Raw genomic sequence first — 12,330 nt, 5'->3', positions numbered from 1 at the left:
GCCCGAAACGTCGTGATCTATTTTATTGTATACCTATGTGTATATCCAATTCGCGTCCGCGTTATAAAAAAAACGAGTCCCCCAATACATTCGTCGCGTCGTAACCAATTCGCGTGATGAAAACAACACGCTGTGTTCTAGGAGGACGGAACGACCGTGCTGGGATTGAGTGTTTCCACCCCTCTCGCATGCGCGAGTTTTCTCCGGCCACTCCGGTTTCATCTCCACGTGTGTTAAACGCCCCTTGGTGGAATTGGCCAAACACCCCAACGTCGGGCTCACAGAGGTTGGGCAACTGCTGTCCGCCCGCTCTCTTTGTGGTTTTCCACGCGCCTCCAACTCGCAATCGTCACACAAATTCCGCAGCGTGTCGAGATGCATGAACGGGCACTGCATAAACACACACAAAACATATATAACACCGTACCATTCTTATTTCATTCTCCTCCACGTCCCATCACGAGAATAACTGACGAGATACGACGGGCAAAATGAACCTCAAAGCGGGGATCGAGGGAAGGTTGTAGAATGAAACTTATGTATGCACGTTGAACTTCTTTCGCACCGTACGTAGCCAACCTTGATAATCGCAGCTGCGGGGGAAGGACAACAAAGCTAAAACACGAAAGTGCAGTTTAAAAAAAAAGTGATTTTAAAAGTGCATCGCTCCCAGTGGCTTCCTAATATCGGGAGGAAGAACGTTCCAGACGGCCGCGGAAGCAACGGCGTCTGAAAGCGCCGGGCGACGCGGTCAGCGGCCGCCTTTCGGAGGTGCGGAGGAGAGACGGCGGAGGGCACGGCAGTAAGCAAGCAGCGAGACGAGGACGCCGCGGAGTTCAGATGCCATGACAGGACACGAGCGGGTGGGGAAAAGAAGGGGGGAGAGGGGGGGTGGTTAGGGGGGGGGGGGGTGAAGGCCCGTTGCCCAGCAGTGTGCAAGTTGGGGGGCTTCGTGGCACACGTACTCCGTGACCTGCCACAGATGGAACAAGCTGCTCTGGCAGACCTCCCCCCTATGGATGTGCGTGTGGTGTGTGGTGGGGGGGGGGGGGGGCTGGCAGTGAACAGATGGTGCCCGTGTGTGTCTGGGGGGCTGGCGTCACGATTGTGTGGCACTGCACAGGTCCCCCCCGCCCCCCGCGCCCCCCTCGACTCCCACGTCACTCAAACCCACCTCTGTTGCTGGGAGAGGTGGGGTAAAGGGTAGTGGGTGCCGTGGTGGCGAAGTGTTAACTACCTCGCCTGGTATGTAGGAGGTCGTGGGTTCGATCCCGACCCTGACGCCTGCTGTATATTTCGAGTTTGCGGTGTCTCTCTCCTCGTGGTCGCGTGGATTTTTCTCCGGGTCCTCCGGTTTTCCCCTCCACACTTAGGATCGACATCGTGGCTGCTATCAAATTCCACACGGTGAGTAACATTCATCGAGCTCTCATTCGTGGCCATGTCGCTTCTGAAAGATCGCGATACAGCTCAGTGGGTCTTAACTGGTAAAATAAAAAGTGTAATAGTTGAAAGATTCAGCCCGACGATTTCTTGCTCATGTCACTGCAGGAGGAAGAGACGAGGGAGCACCTCCAAAGAGTGTATCTTTAGGCCTACTCTTCCACGCTGGCTAGACGTCTTGAAAGAGGCTGCGGTGCCCACACTTTACCCCACCTGCCGATCGACCGTCACGTCATGAAACAAAGTGGCCCGCGAAAGTAGACACGACAAAACTACTTCTGAGATCCCTTCAAGTAACATCGCAAAAATAGGGGGCAGCACTTTTTTCTCACCCACGCTGCTAGAGATCGTGATGGTCACCACATATTTGGTGATCACGATATGAAATTTAGACAAACTAAGTGCAGAACCAAATTTAACACAATGGGATTGTGTGTGTGTGTGTGTGCAGTCGTTGCGCTATGAATCGGGCGACTAGAGTTCGATTCCTGCTCATGGTCAACACCAGTGACGATTATCTGAATCGGTCCTGCGGCTCCCCTAGGTGGACTCATCCTAAAATAAGTACCTGGCGTGTAATACATCGCCACCAGGGACACAAAGGCAGCCGGGCATGGTGCTGGCCACCCCACCATAGGTGCTCGCTAACAGCACTTGCACCAACAGTCTGCACGTGGGGCGGGGATCGTTGTAGTCATTGCTGACTCGGCTGAGACCATTTGAGAACCGCGTGTAATCACAGACAGCTCCTGCTTGGGTTTGAACCCAGTAGTCTCACCGGTCGCAGCTCAGCAATTTGATCTCAGAGCCACCCGGTCAACTCATCAGATGGGGGAGGGGAGGGTTTCGTATTTATTTCGTTATTTATTTTTTTTATTTATCTTACCTATCACGTTCTGCAGGTAAAACAGATCGTGCATCGTACCTTCTGTGCAAGACTGGAGCGAAATGGGCCTTTTCTCCATTTAATTACCGCCGGCAAAGTTTCTTGTTTGCTTTCGAAGCCAAACATTAATGAAAGCTCCATTGTAATGGGACCGTATTCAATAATTCAGGGATATTAAATTGCACCGGGCCACCATCCGGTTTCTCGCTGCCTTATTAGAAGAACAAATATGCATATACAACACAAGTGGGTGGATACGTGTCCTTGTCAATTGAGAATACCACTCGCATTCAATTATATTCTTGCAGTTGGAAACATGTTCGGGAGCTTAGATGCCAATGTCATTAAATGAGAGAAGTCCTTGGGGTTTCACCACCAGCAAGGCAACGGGGTTAATTTGGAGCTTTCGTGACTGCAGGAATTATTCTTTGGTTCTTTCGGTAAAGTCACGTATAAAGATAAAATAATAAATTAAATTAAATACTAGCATACGACGTTTCGATTGCAACACAAGCAATCATCATCAGGTATATATTAAATAGAAACACAAATCTAGTATACTTAGAAATGTAATGTAATACAACAGAGAGTCGGGTAACATAACAGTCAACACCCTACCTGGTTGATTACGTTCTTCCTGAGAATGTCTGCTTATATGTCTGTCTATGTTTCTGGTTCTGTGTTCAATCTCTCTCTCAAATGTAGCATTCTCAGGAAGAACGTAATCAACCAGATAGGGTGTTGCAGCTGCACGTGTAGCAGCTGCTACACGTGCAGCTGCTACACGTGCAGCTGCTACACGTGCAGCTGCTACACGTGCAGCTGCTACACGTGCAGCTGCTACACGTGCAGCTACTACACGTGCAGCTGCTACACGTGCAGCTGCTACACGTGCAGCTGCTACACGTGCAGCTGCTACACGTGCAGCTACTACACGTGCAGCTGCTACACGTGCAGCTACTACACGTGCAGCTGCTACACGTGCAGCTGCTACACGTGCAGCTACTACACGTGCAGCTACTACACGTGTAGCTACTACTTATGCAGCTACTCTTGCTACTACGATAATCCGGCACTGCTCCCGAGCCTGGCACGCAGGTGATTGTGGGTTCGATCCCGGACCCTGACGATGCCTGTTGTATCTTTGGAGTTCGCGTGTTCTCTCTCTCTCTCCCCCCCTGGTGGTTAAGTGGATTTTATCCCAGGTTCTCCGGTTTTTTCCTCTGCGCATTTACAATACGTGCGTTTGGATAATTTCGCTGCGGCTATAACTTCCCACGTGCGATGATATCGGCCACGTGTGTGGCCAGGGGTCGCCTCTGAAACAGAGCTAATAGCTCGGTGGGCTTTATCCTCGTTAAAACAACAACAACAACAACAACAAAAAAGCCGATGCACATGTTAAAAAAAATACCGAGTTTTTGGAATGCTTAAAAACATACATTCACAGACAGAATGAGGGATGGGGAAAATGCAAATCGGATATATTCTTACAAAAAAATATATAATAATAATAATAAAGTGGTTTTGGCCAGGAGACATTGATTGATGGGAATGAGGGCCGATGAACGAGACTGGTGGCAAAACGGCAGCCAAATGAGGGAACGCGCCCGAGAGGATGCCCACCATGGAGACGGATTGACGGGAGCAATGTCCAGGACATACCACTACACGTGGATTGTGACATTATAGAACGATGAGGAGGCCTTCGTCTAGAAATGGATGAGGCCATCAAGTTTCAAATGTGGTTGTTTAGCCCAGGTGAGAACTCACGAGGTCATGGAGAGGGGGGGGGGTATCATTAGCAAGGGTGACCCTGGTAATCAATGTTTTAAAAACAACAACAACAACAAGTAAAAGGTACAGAAACGAAGCAAATGATAAATCAAAGCAAAAACAACTGCGTCGCGTGAGAAATGTAAAATATTTTTAAAAAAGCATAAATCGGTGTTTAAATGATTATTAAATCCCTGCGGCGCAAGTCAGCTCGAGCCAGATTAAATTTTTTTTTACCAATCAAGATAAAAAAAATGGGGACTTGACAACAAACAGGAGTCCATGAAATCGTTGGCTTTTAGCTCTGCGGCCACAACTCCCGGTGTCATTTTTCACCGCACAACTTTGCCAGATTGATGCCCTGTCCCCGCGCTGAAGGCTTGATCCATCGCTCTCATTACATCCAGGTTCAACTACGGTACCACAATGCATTGCTTACCGGTGCCCCTACTAAATAAGCCATAGCGGAGGTGTTTAAGCCGGCCTGAATGCGACGGGAAGCGGCGCTTACCAAGGCTGAACTGACGTTTGGCATGTCACAAAATGACGTGTGTGTTTGGGTACGCGTGCGTGCACGCACGTGTGTGTGTGTGTGTGGGCGCGCGTTTTAGTGAATGCAAGCGCAAGTTCATTTATCAGGTATAGCCCTGTGAGCCATTCGGCTCTTGAATCGGGTGCAACCGCAACAAACAAAAAACACGAACAAGAAAACATCTTATAGTGACTATGTGCAAACAGAAAATCCAAGAAAAGACAGCAAAATATTGCAGAATGCCTGTGTGGGTTTGCGTGAATGTAGAGGTGGAGTGTGCGCGTGTCGGGCATGCTGCTGGCCAACGACCCCTTGGTGTGCCGTGCTGGCCTTCATAGGTGCTCGCTAACAGCACTTGCCCCTACAGTCCGTTAAGGCTATACGGAGGGGGGAGAGGTCTTTGTCCCAGGTTCTCAATAAATGCACGCGTTTCGAAGCGTTTTTGTTTAATTTCCTAATACCGAATTGCACAGGCTTAGCACACACCGCTGGGCGGCTAATGTAAATATACCGTCGTTTGTATTCAATGTAATTAACACGCAAGGCAAGCACAATTAGGCGTGTCTCCTCCGAGCACGCGCTCGCCAAGGAGTTGTCGCACGTTTGCATAATCACGGCCACGGCACAATCATAGTCGTGCTCTTGCGGTGGGGACATGCATGCACACAAAGACAAAGATCCACCGTGTGGCTTCAACAGACTGTTGGGGCAAGTGCTGTTAGCGAGCACCTATGAAGGCCGGAACGGTACACGAGGTGGTGGGTGGCCAGCATCACGCCCGGCCGCCTTTGTCTCCCCCAGTGGCGATGTGTGCACACCGCACCAGGTACTCGTTTGAGGCCGAGTCGACCTAGGAGAGGCCCAGGACCTGTTCAGATAATCGTCACCGATGGTGCTGATGTCCGTGAGTGGGAATCGCGAACTCGGGGTCGCCGGGTTCGTAACGCAGCGTGCTAACCGCTACACCACCGCTCCCCACAGCAGCAACAACAACAACAACCGCCATTCGCCACAAAGTGACAGTACACGTAACCACGGCGCCTGTGCCAGGCTACGTGCACTTTAAGGCCACGTGAAGTGTCGTACGCCCGCTAGCAGGAGGTCACGGGACAGACAGACCCAGCAGGTGCCATGGGTCGACTGCCCGAGATGCAAACGCGCACACGCGCACAAAATCACGCACACACGCACACAAAATCACGCACACACGCACACACACACACACGCGCACACACGCACGCGCACACACACGCACACACAAAATCACGCACACACGTGCACGCGCGCACACGCACGCGCGCGCACACACAAAATCACGCACACACAAAATCACGCACACACGTGCACGCGCGCACACGCACGCGCACACACACGCACACACAAAATCACGCACACACGTGCACGCGCGCACACGCACGCGCGCGCACACACAAAATCACGCACACACAAAATCACGCACACACAAAATCACGCACGCGCACACACAAAGCACACACGCACACAAAATCACGCACACACGCACACACGCGCGCACACCCGCACACGCACACACAAAATCACGCACACACACACGCACGCGCACACACAAAATTACGTAAACACGCACACGCGCACACGCACACACGCGCACACACAAAATCACGCACAATCAACGCCCACGCCCCAAGTAGCAATAACGGAGAGCGAGCGAGAGAGACCGAGGGAGCGAGGAGAGAGAGAGAGAGCGAGAGAGCGACAGTGCGGGCGCAATTGCAGAGTTAATTTTGAGCAGATGTTTGCTCTGGGTTTTGTGTGGCAAAACCCAGCGAGAGCGAGGAACGGGCCCGGCTCGGCCCTGTTGCGTCTTCTCCCGTGGGAATTGGAGGAGGAGGGGAGGGGAGGGGGGAGAAAGAGGATTTTAGATGAATGCAAACGCATAATTTAATTCGTTAAAATCTCCCTCCAGATGGGGATGATCGGCACGGCATCGTGATAGGCCTCGCTTTATTGCAACATGATTTTTGACAGACACCGCTGGTGACGTGTTATTATTTCACGTGTGTTTTTTTTAAGCAAGGTGGGGGATAGGGTGGGGTGTTGTTGTTGTTATTATAATAATAATAAGAGATGTGCCCATCGAACGAGCAGTGTTACTGAATATTTGACGATCACGATGCGCTATTGTTGTATCGTCCTGCCGGACCTGGGGACTCACGCAGGGACTTTATGTGAGAGGAGTCGTGCCAGACTCGATGAACGCATCCATCAGTTCATAAAAAAAGATAAAAGGGGGGGGGGGCAGCCTCTGTGATTGCTTGCTGACAAACACTGCTGGCCTACGTTTGTTTTATTGCACAGGTAGACTTCTGTTTAACCTAGGCTGCTATGCAACACAATTGCATTCGGAATTGCTGTATTTTTGTCTTGCAGGCAGTGTGGCGAACATCACACCGATGATATCTTATCGGCAAAAGTCCCCCCCCCCCCCACGGCACATTAAATACGCATTACAATGACAATAGTTTAAAGCGATTTGAGGCATGTTTTATTTTTTTGGAGGGGGAGGGGCAGAGCTTTGTGACGTTGTATTTGAGGGGGGGTCTGACTTTTAGTGACGCCGTGTGACTAGGGGGAGAGGTCAAAAATCGTCCAAAATCGCGTGACGTCATTTATGGACGGCCCCTTAACCCTTGTTGATATCACCAATCACTCGCCTTTACAGGGGTGGCTGCAGTGCCGGATTAAGCTAGTGCGAGGCCTGTAGCATATGTTATATAGGTACCCTAAGTTAAAAAAACACGCATTTTTAACTTGCATAATAAAATAAAAAATAAAATTCCTATACAGCCAGATAATACGGCAAATCGCTAATCTTAAACGCCAAGTCGTTTATAAAAGTTGAAGGCGGTATAGTACTATAATAATAGAGCAAGTGCAGAATCACTGAACCGGAATTGATAGCTTGAAAGCATTTAGCTTTTGGAAGTACGGGGCCCGTAGCATATGTAGCTACTTTAGCTACTAGGATAATCCGGCACAGAGTCTCAAACGTATCAGAGCACCGAGGCAGCAGCTCTAAGATTCACCGTTTAAATCTGTGCTTCAGCCACCCCTGGTGGTTTAAACGAGAATGTGATCGTTCAGGAATATTTGGACTCACGTGACGAATTTTACTGGTAGGAACCTCCTGGTTACACCAGCCCACAGGGGATTATTGTGTCCGTCGTGCAGGGAGGGGCTGGGTGGGGAGGGGCTAGTCACCCCGTGGTGCCCTTATAAAACTCAACGTTTAACCTACTCACGCCGGCTTGTGCCCGCCCTCACAGTCGGGCATATTTGCGGAATACACCACGCCGCCGTTGACCCTGGCCATTGACCGAGCAACCCAACGTTCCTACCAGCTCCCTCCGCAGGAATGTGTTACGTGCCCAGCCATGATGTCAATCCACTGCATGGTATGTAGGCTGTGGGAATTGGTGAATGCGGGGAGCATAGCTGTGTAATACAACAAGCATTGATTCAAGCAAGCCGAACCCTGCTGATGAGACCACGATGATTTTGAAATCGGTTCTCAGGGCCGGCCCGAGGCATAAGCGAACTAAGCGGCTGCTTGGGGCCCCCTGGCCACCAGGGGGCCCCCGAATCGTTTTTTTTTTTTACAATTAAATAACTTAAACAAGTGATATAAATGAATTAATGAATGAATGAATAAATGATTCAAGACAAGAAAATTCTGTCGACAACTGCTGCTTTGTCACGGCTCACGGATGTCACGGCTCATTGACAATTCGCGTGGGCGCGGGCGCGGGCGCGGGCAGGTGCGCGCAATTGTACGTCACGATAATAAATACGCCTAAGCCATGTCACAAAAAAGGACGTATCCCTCTGGTGCCGAAAAAAGAAAAAAGAAAAGGACCGAGGAGGAGAAAAAAGAGCGAGATAAAGGTATGTTTGCATTATTATTTACAGTATGTTTTGTGCAGCAGCAGCACAAATTGTGCTCACGTCACTTGAGGAAGCAGCTAGCTAGTCATGACTCATGATATTTTTATAAGCCATAAAAGTGGTAATATAACGCACCAGAGCTAAATCCCCGCCACAACAGTGAAATGTTATTAATATACATTTATCTAGGTAGTAGGTGTGTATTTCACGTTGATAGATATCGGTTTAAGTTGGAGAAAACAGCGATGACAAGCTTAGCTAGCATTGCTGTTTGTGTTGAAGTGAATATTCCAGCTTCATAGGCAAAGCACGTGCGGTCTCTGCTTTAAGATCTTTGGCAAGCGATGGTATTGATCTTTATGAGAAAATATACCAAAGCCATGTTAGGTGGGGAGACTTCTGTAATGAAAATAGACTTCAATTTTATTAATATGGTGGCAACTGATGTAGCAGTGCTATCCTCATATTTATAGGCTGCAGTAGATCACCATGTTAATTTTTCACCATACTGCAATTATGCCTCATTTGCCAATAGAATATGAATTGTTAGGTGTGGTGTGGAATTGCTTAGTAATGATGGAAAAATAAACTCATTCTGCTCGATCAACTATGCATTTATGCAATGCTATTTTTTTTTTCCAGGAACACTGTTGAAGTACTTTGGAGCACAACCAATTTTACCTGCCCCTACTGACATATCGAGTGTCAGAGCCTCCACAGCTGATGATACAGCAGGTGAGGTTTTTCTTGATGGCAAATGGTTACATAGCCTGTTAATATGACATGACACATTTAGCTTTTTATTTATTTATGTATTTATTTGTTTGTTTGTTTATTTTATCATTGCAGGTTCATCCACTGCAGAGTTACAAGCGACTGAAAGCGAGGAGCAGTTACAAGCGACTGAAAGCGAGGAGCAGTTACAAGCGACTGAAAGCGAGGAGCAGTTACAAGCGACTGAAAGCGAGGAGCAGTTACAAGCACTTACATTCACTGATACATCGGTTTCAACCTCAGCCAGCATGACAGGTCAGTTAATCTAAAAGTTTTTGTTTTGTGTTGGCTTTACTATAAAATATTCTGTGTTATGTTATTTTATAATTCTATTTTTTATTTTTATCTAATGTCCCTACAGGTCCTTCTACATCTCCACCCACTGCAATAGATTTCCCATCTACTCCCTCAACAAGCTCCAGCTATCAAGATAGATCAACAGCTCCTCCAATTGACCCAGTTGAATGGTCAGCATTCCTGTCAGACTCAGAAAGGACTGATCTGGTAAGAAGAGGGCCAGTGCCAATAAGTGACACCTTTACCTTCCCCAAGAAATCAGATGGACGAAGCTTTCACTACCACTACACATACAGACAGTTAGTTAATGGGGAAAAAATCAAGCGAAGCTGGCTAATTTATTCAAAGCAAAAAGATGCGGTTTACTGCTTCTGTTGCAAATTATTCACAAGAAAGTCCACAAAACTGTCAACAGAGGGACAGCGTGATTGGGTAAATGTAGGTGCTTTGCTGAAACAGCATGAGAATAGTCAAGATCATTGCAGTAATATGGTGAAGTGGAAAGACTTTGCCCTCCGTCTTTCTAAGCAGAAGACTATTGATGCAACAGAAATGGCCCTTTTGGAGGCAGAAAGAAATCGTTGGAGAGATGTTCTCATTCGTTTGATTAGTATCATTCAGTCTTTGGCGGAGAGGAATCTTGCACTCAGGGGGTCTGTCGATACTTTGCATCAGGCCAACAATGGGAACTTCCTTAAAGAGGTGGAACTGATGGCAAAATTTGACCCGGTGTTAAAAGACCACATCAGACGAATTGATAGTGGAATGCAGCACAACACGTACCTGGGTAAGACTATCCAGAATGAGCTGATAGAGTGTGTCAGTGACAAAATAATTGAGGTAATGGTGGCAGAAATCAAGGACTGCAAATATTATTCAATTATTTTAGACTGTACACCTGATGTTAGTCACCATGAACAAATGTCTGTTGTGGTGCGCACAGTCACTCTGGGCAAAACACCAGAAATAAAAGAGCACTTTTTAGGATTTCTGATAGCTCCAGAATCCACTGGCCTGGGTTTGTCCAATCTAATCCTTAACAGGCTTGAGGAATTGAACATCCCTTTTCAGGATTGTCGGGGGCAGTCCTATGACAATGGGGCTAATATGAAGGGAAAAAACAAAGGTGTGCAGGCTAGGCTATTAGTTAAGAATCCAAGAGCTTTTTATGTGCCTTGCAGTTCTCATACACTAAATCTGACCGTTTCAGATGCGGCTAAAGCATCAACGGATGCTTCTTGTTTTTTTGGAAATGTGGAGAAGCTGTACAATTTGTTCGCTGGGTCCACTCAAAGGTGGGCCATCTTACGGAAGTTTGTTGACATCACCCTCAAGTCCTGGAGTGAGACACGCTGGGAAAGCCGGATAAAAAGTATTGAAGCTTTGCGCTACCAGTCAGAGAAGGTGAGGGAAGCCCTGCTAGAACTGAGAAGTAAAGCGACTGACCCTGTAGTGGCTGTTGAAGCCAACTCCCTTGCGGAAGAGATAGGTTCATTTAGGTTTCAGATTTGTTGTGTTGTCTGGTGTGACATTTTGTCTAAAATTAACATCACGAGCAAGCTTCTACAGTCAACCAACATGCAGCTTGATGTAGCGGTTAACCTTGTAAAAAAGAACAAAGGCGAACTTATCAGTTACCGAAAAACAGGCTTCTGTGATGCACAGACATCTGCTAAAGAAATTTGTGAGCGGATGAACACAGAAGCAGTGCTGAAAGAGAAGCGATTGCGTTCTACAAAAAGGCACTTTGCCTATGAGGCTGCAGATGAGCCGATAGTGGACGCTATGAAGAGGCTGGAAGTGTCATTTTTTAATGCTGTAGTGGACCGTAGTATTCTGTCATTGGAGGATAGATTTAAGTCTCTAAGTGAGGTTAAAGAGAACTTTGGAGTGCTGCTCAATTTTAGGGAGCTAGATCAAAAGGTCCGGAGGGAACAATGTGAGCTTCTTGGGGAAAAACTCTCTTGTGGAGAGGAGGCTGATATTGATGGTAGCGCACTGGCAGTAGAGATAGAGAGTCTTCCTGAACTTCCCCAAACTATGATGACTGCCTTTGAGCTTCTCACATACCTCTCACAAAATGAGATGTGTGAGCTTTACCCAAATCTTTGGGTAGCTCTCAGGATAGCCTGCACTCTGCCTGTGTCAGTTGCCTCAGCAGAGAGGAGCTTTTCCAAGCTCAAATTGATAAAAACATATTTGAGATCATCAATGGCCCAGGAAAGACTAAGTGGACTTGCAGTCATTAGTATTAATAACAAAGTTGGCCAAGCAATACCATACAATGATGTCATTAGTGACTTTGCCTCCAGAAAAGCTAGGAAGGAACGATTTTGAGGTCATTGTTGTACAGTTGACATTGTTGAACCCTTGCTGTTCTTATGTTTGCTTTCATTATTTAAGTATCTTTTTTTTTGTAACATTCTATTTTTGATTAGATTAATGTTTGTCTATTTTGGTTTTATTTAAAAGATTGCACATTTAATGCACATTTGCAAATAATTTATTTAATATGTTTTTTGTGACCGTTTGTATTCAGAAGTTTTAATAAAAGAGTGAAGTATTTTAAGTGTTGTTTTTATTTTTTATTAATACATAACCTCACTGTATTCGTTTATAATATTCGCTATAACATTATAGTGTGACATTTGTGTCAATAATCTTCTAGCACAGATGAGTCTGCGTGGTGGGAGGGGGG

The 12,330-nt window shown here is 47.2% G+C and overlaps 1 long non-coding RNA gene across 1 annotated transcript; it reads left to right on the top strand.

Moving 5' to 3' along the window:
* The first annotated feature begins 8,216 nt into the window (after nt 1–8,216).
* On the top strand, nt 8,217–11,946 carry LOC144949101 (uncharacterized). Its single transcript, XR_013640244.1, has 3 exons — nt 8,217–8,561; nt 9,204–9,296; nt 9,411–11,946. It is a non-coding gene; the product is annotated as an uncharacterized LOC144949101 (long non-coding RNA).
* The last annotated feature ends 384 nt before the right edge of the window (nt 11,947–12,330 follow it).

The sequence above is a fragment of the Lampetra fluviatilis genome, chromosome 52, assembly GCF_964198595.1.
Source record: "Lampetra fluviatilis chromosome 52, kcLamFluv1.1, whole genome shotgun sequence".
Taxonomy (NCBI): Eukaryota; Metazoa; Chordata; class Hyperoartia; order Petromyzontiformes; family Petromyzontidae; genus Lampetra; species Lampetra fluviatilis.
Note: the sequence above shows the minus strand (reverse complement) of the source record. Positions and strands in the feature narration are given on the sequence as shown.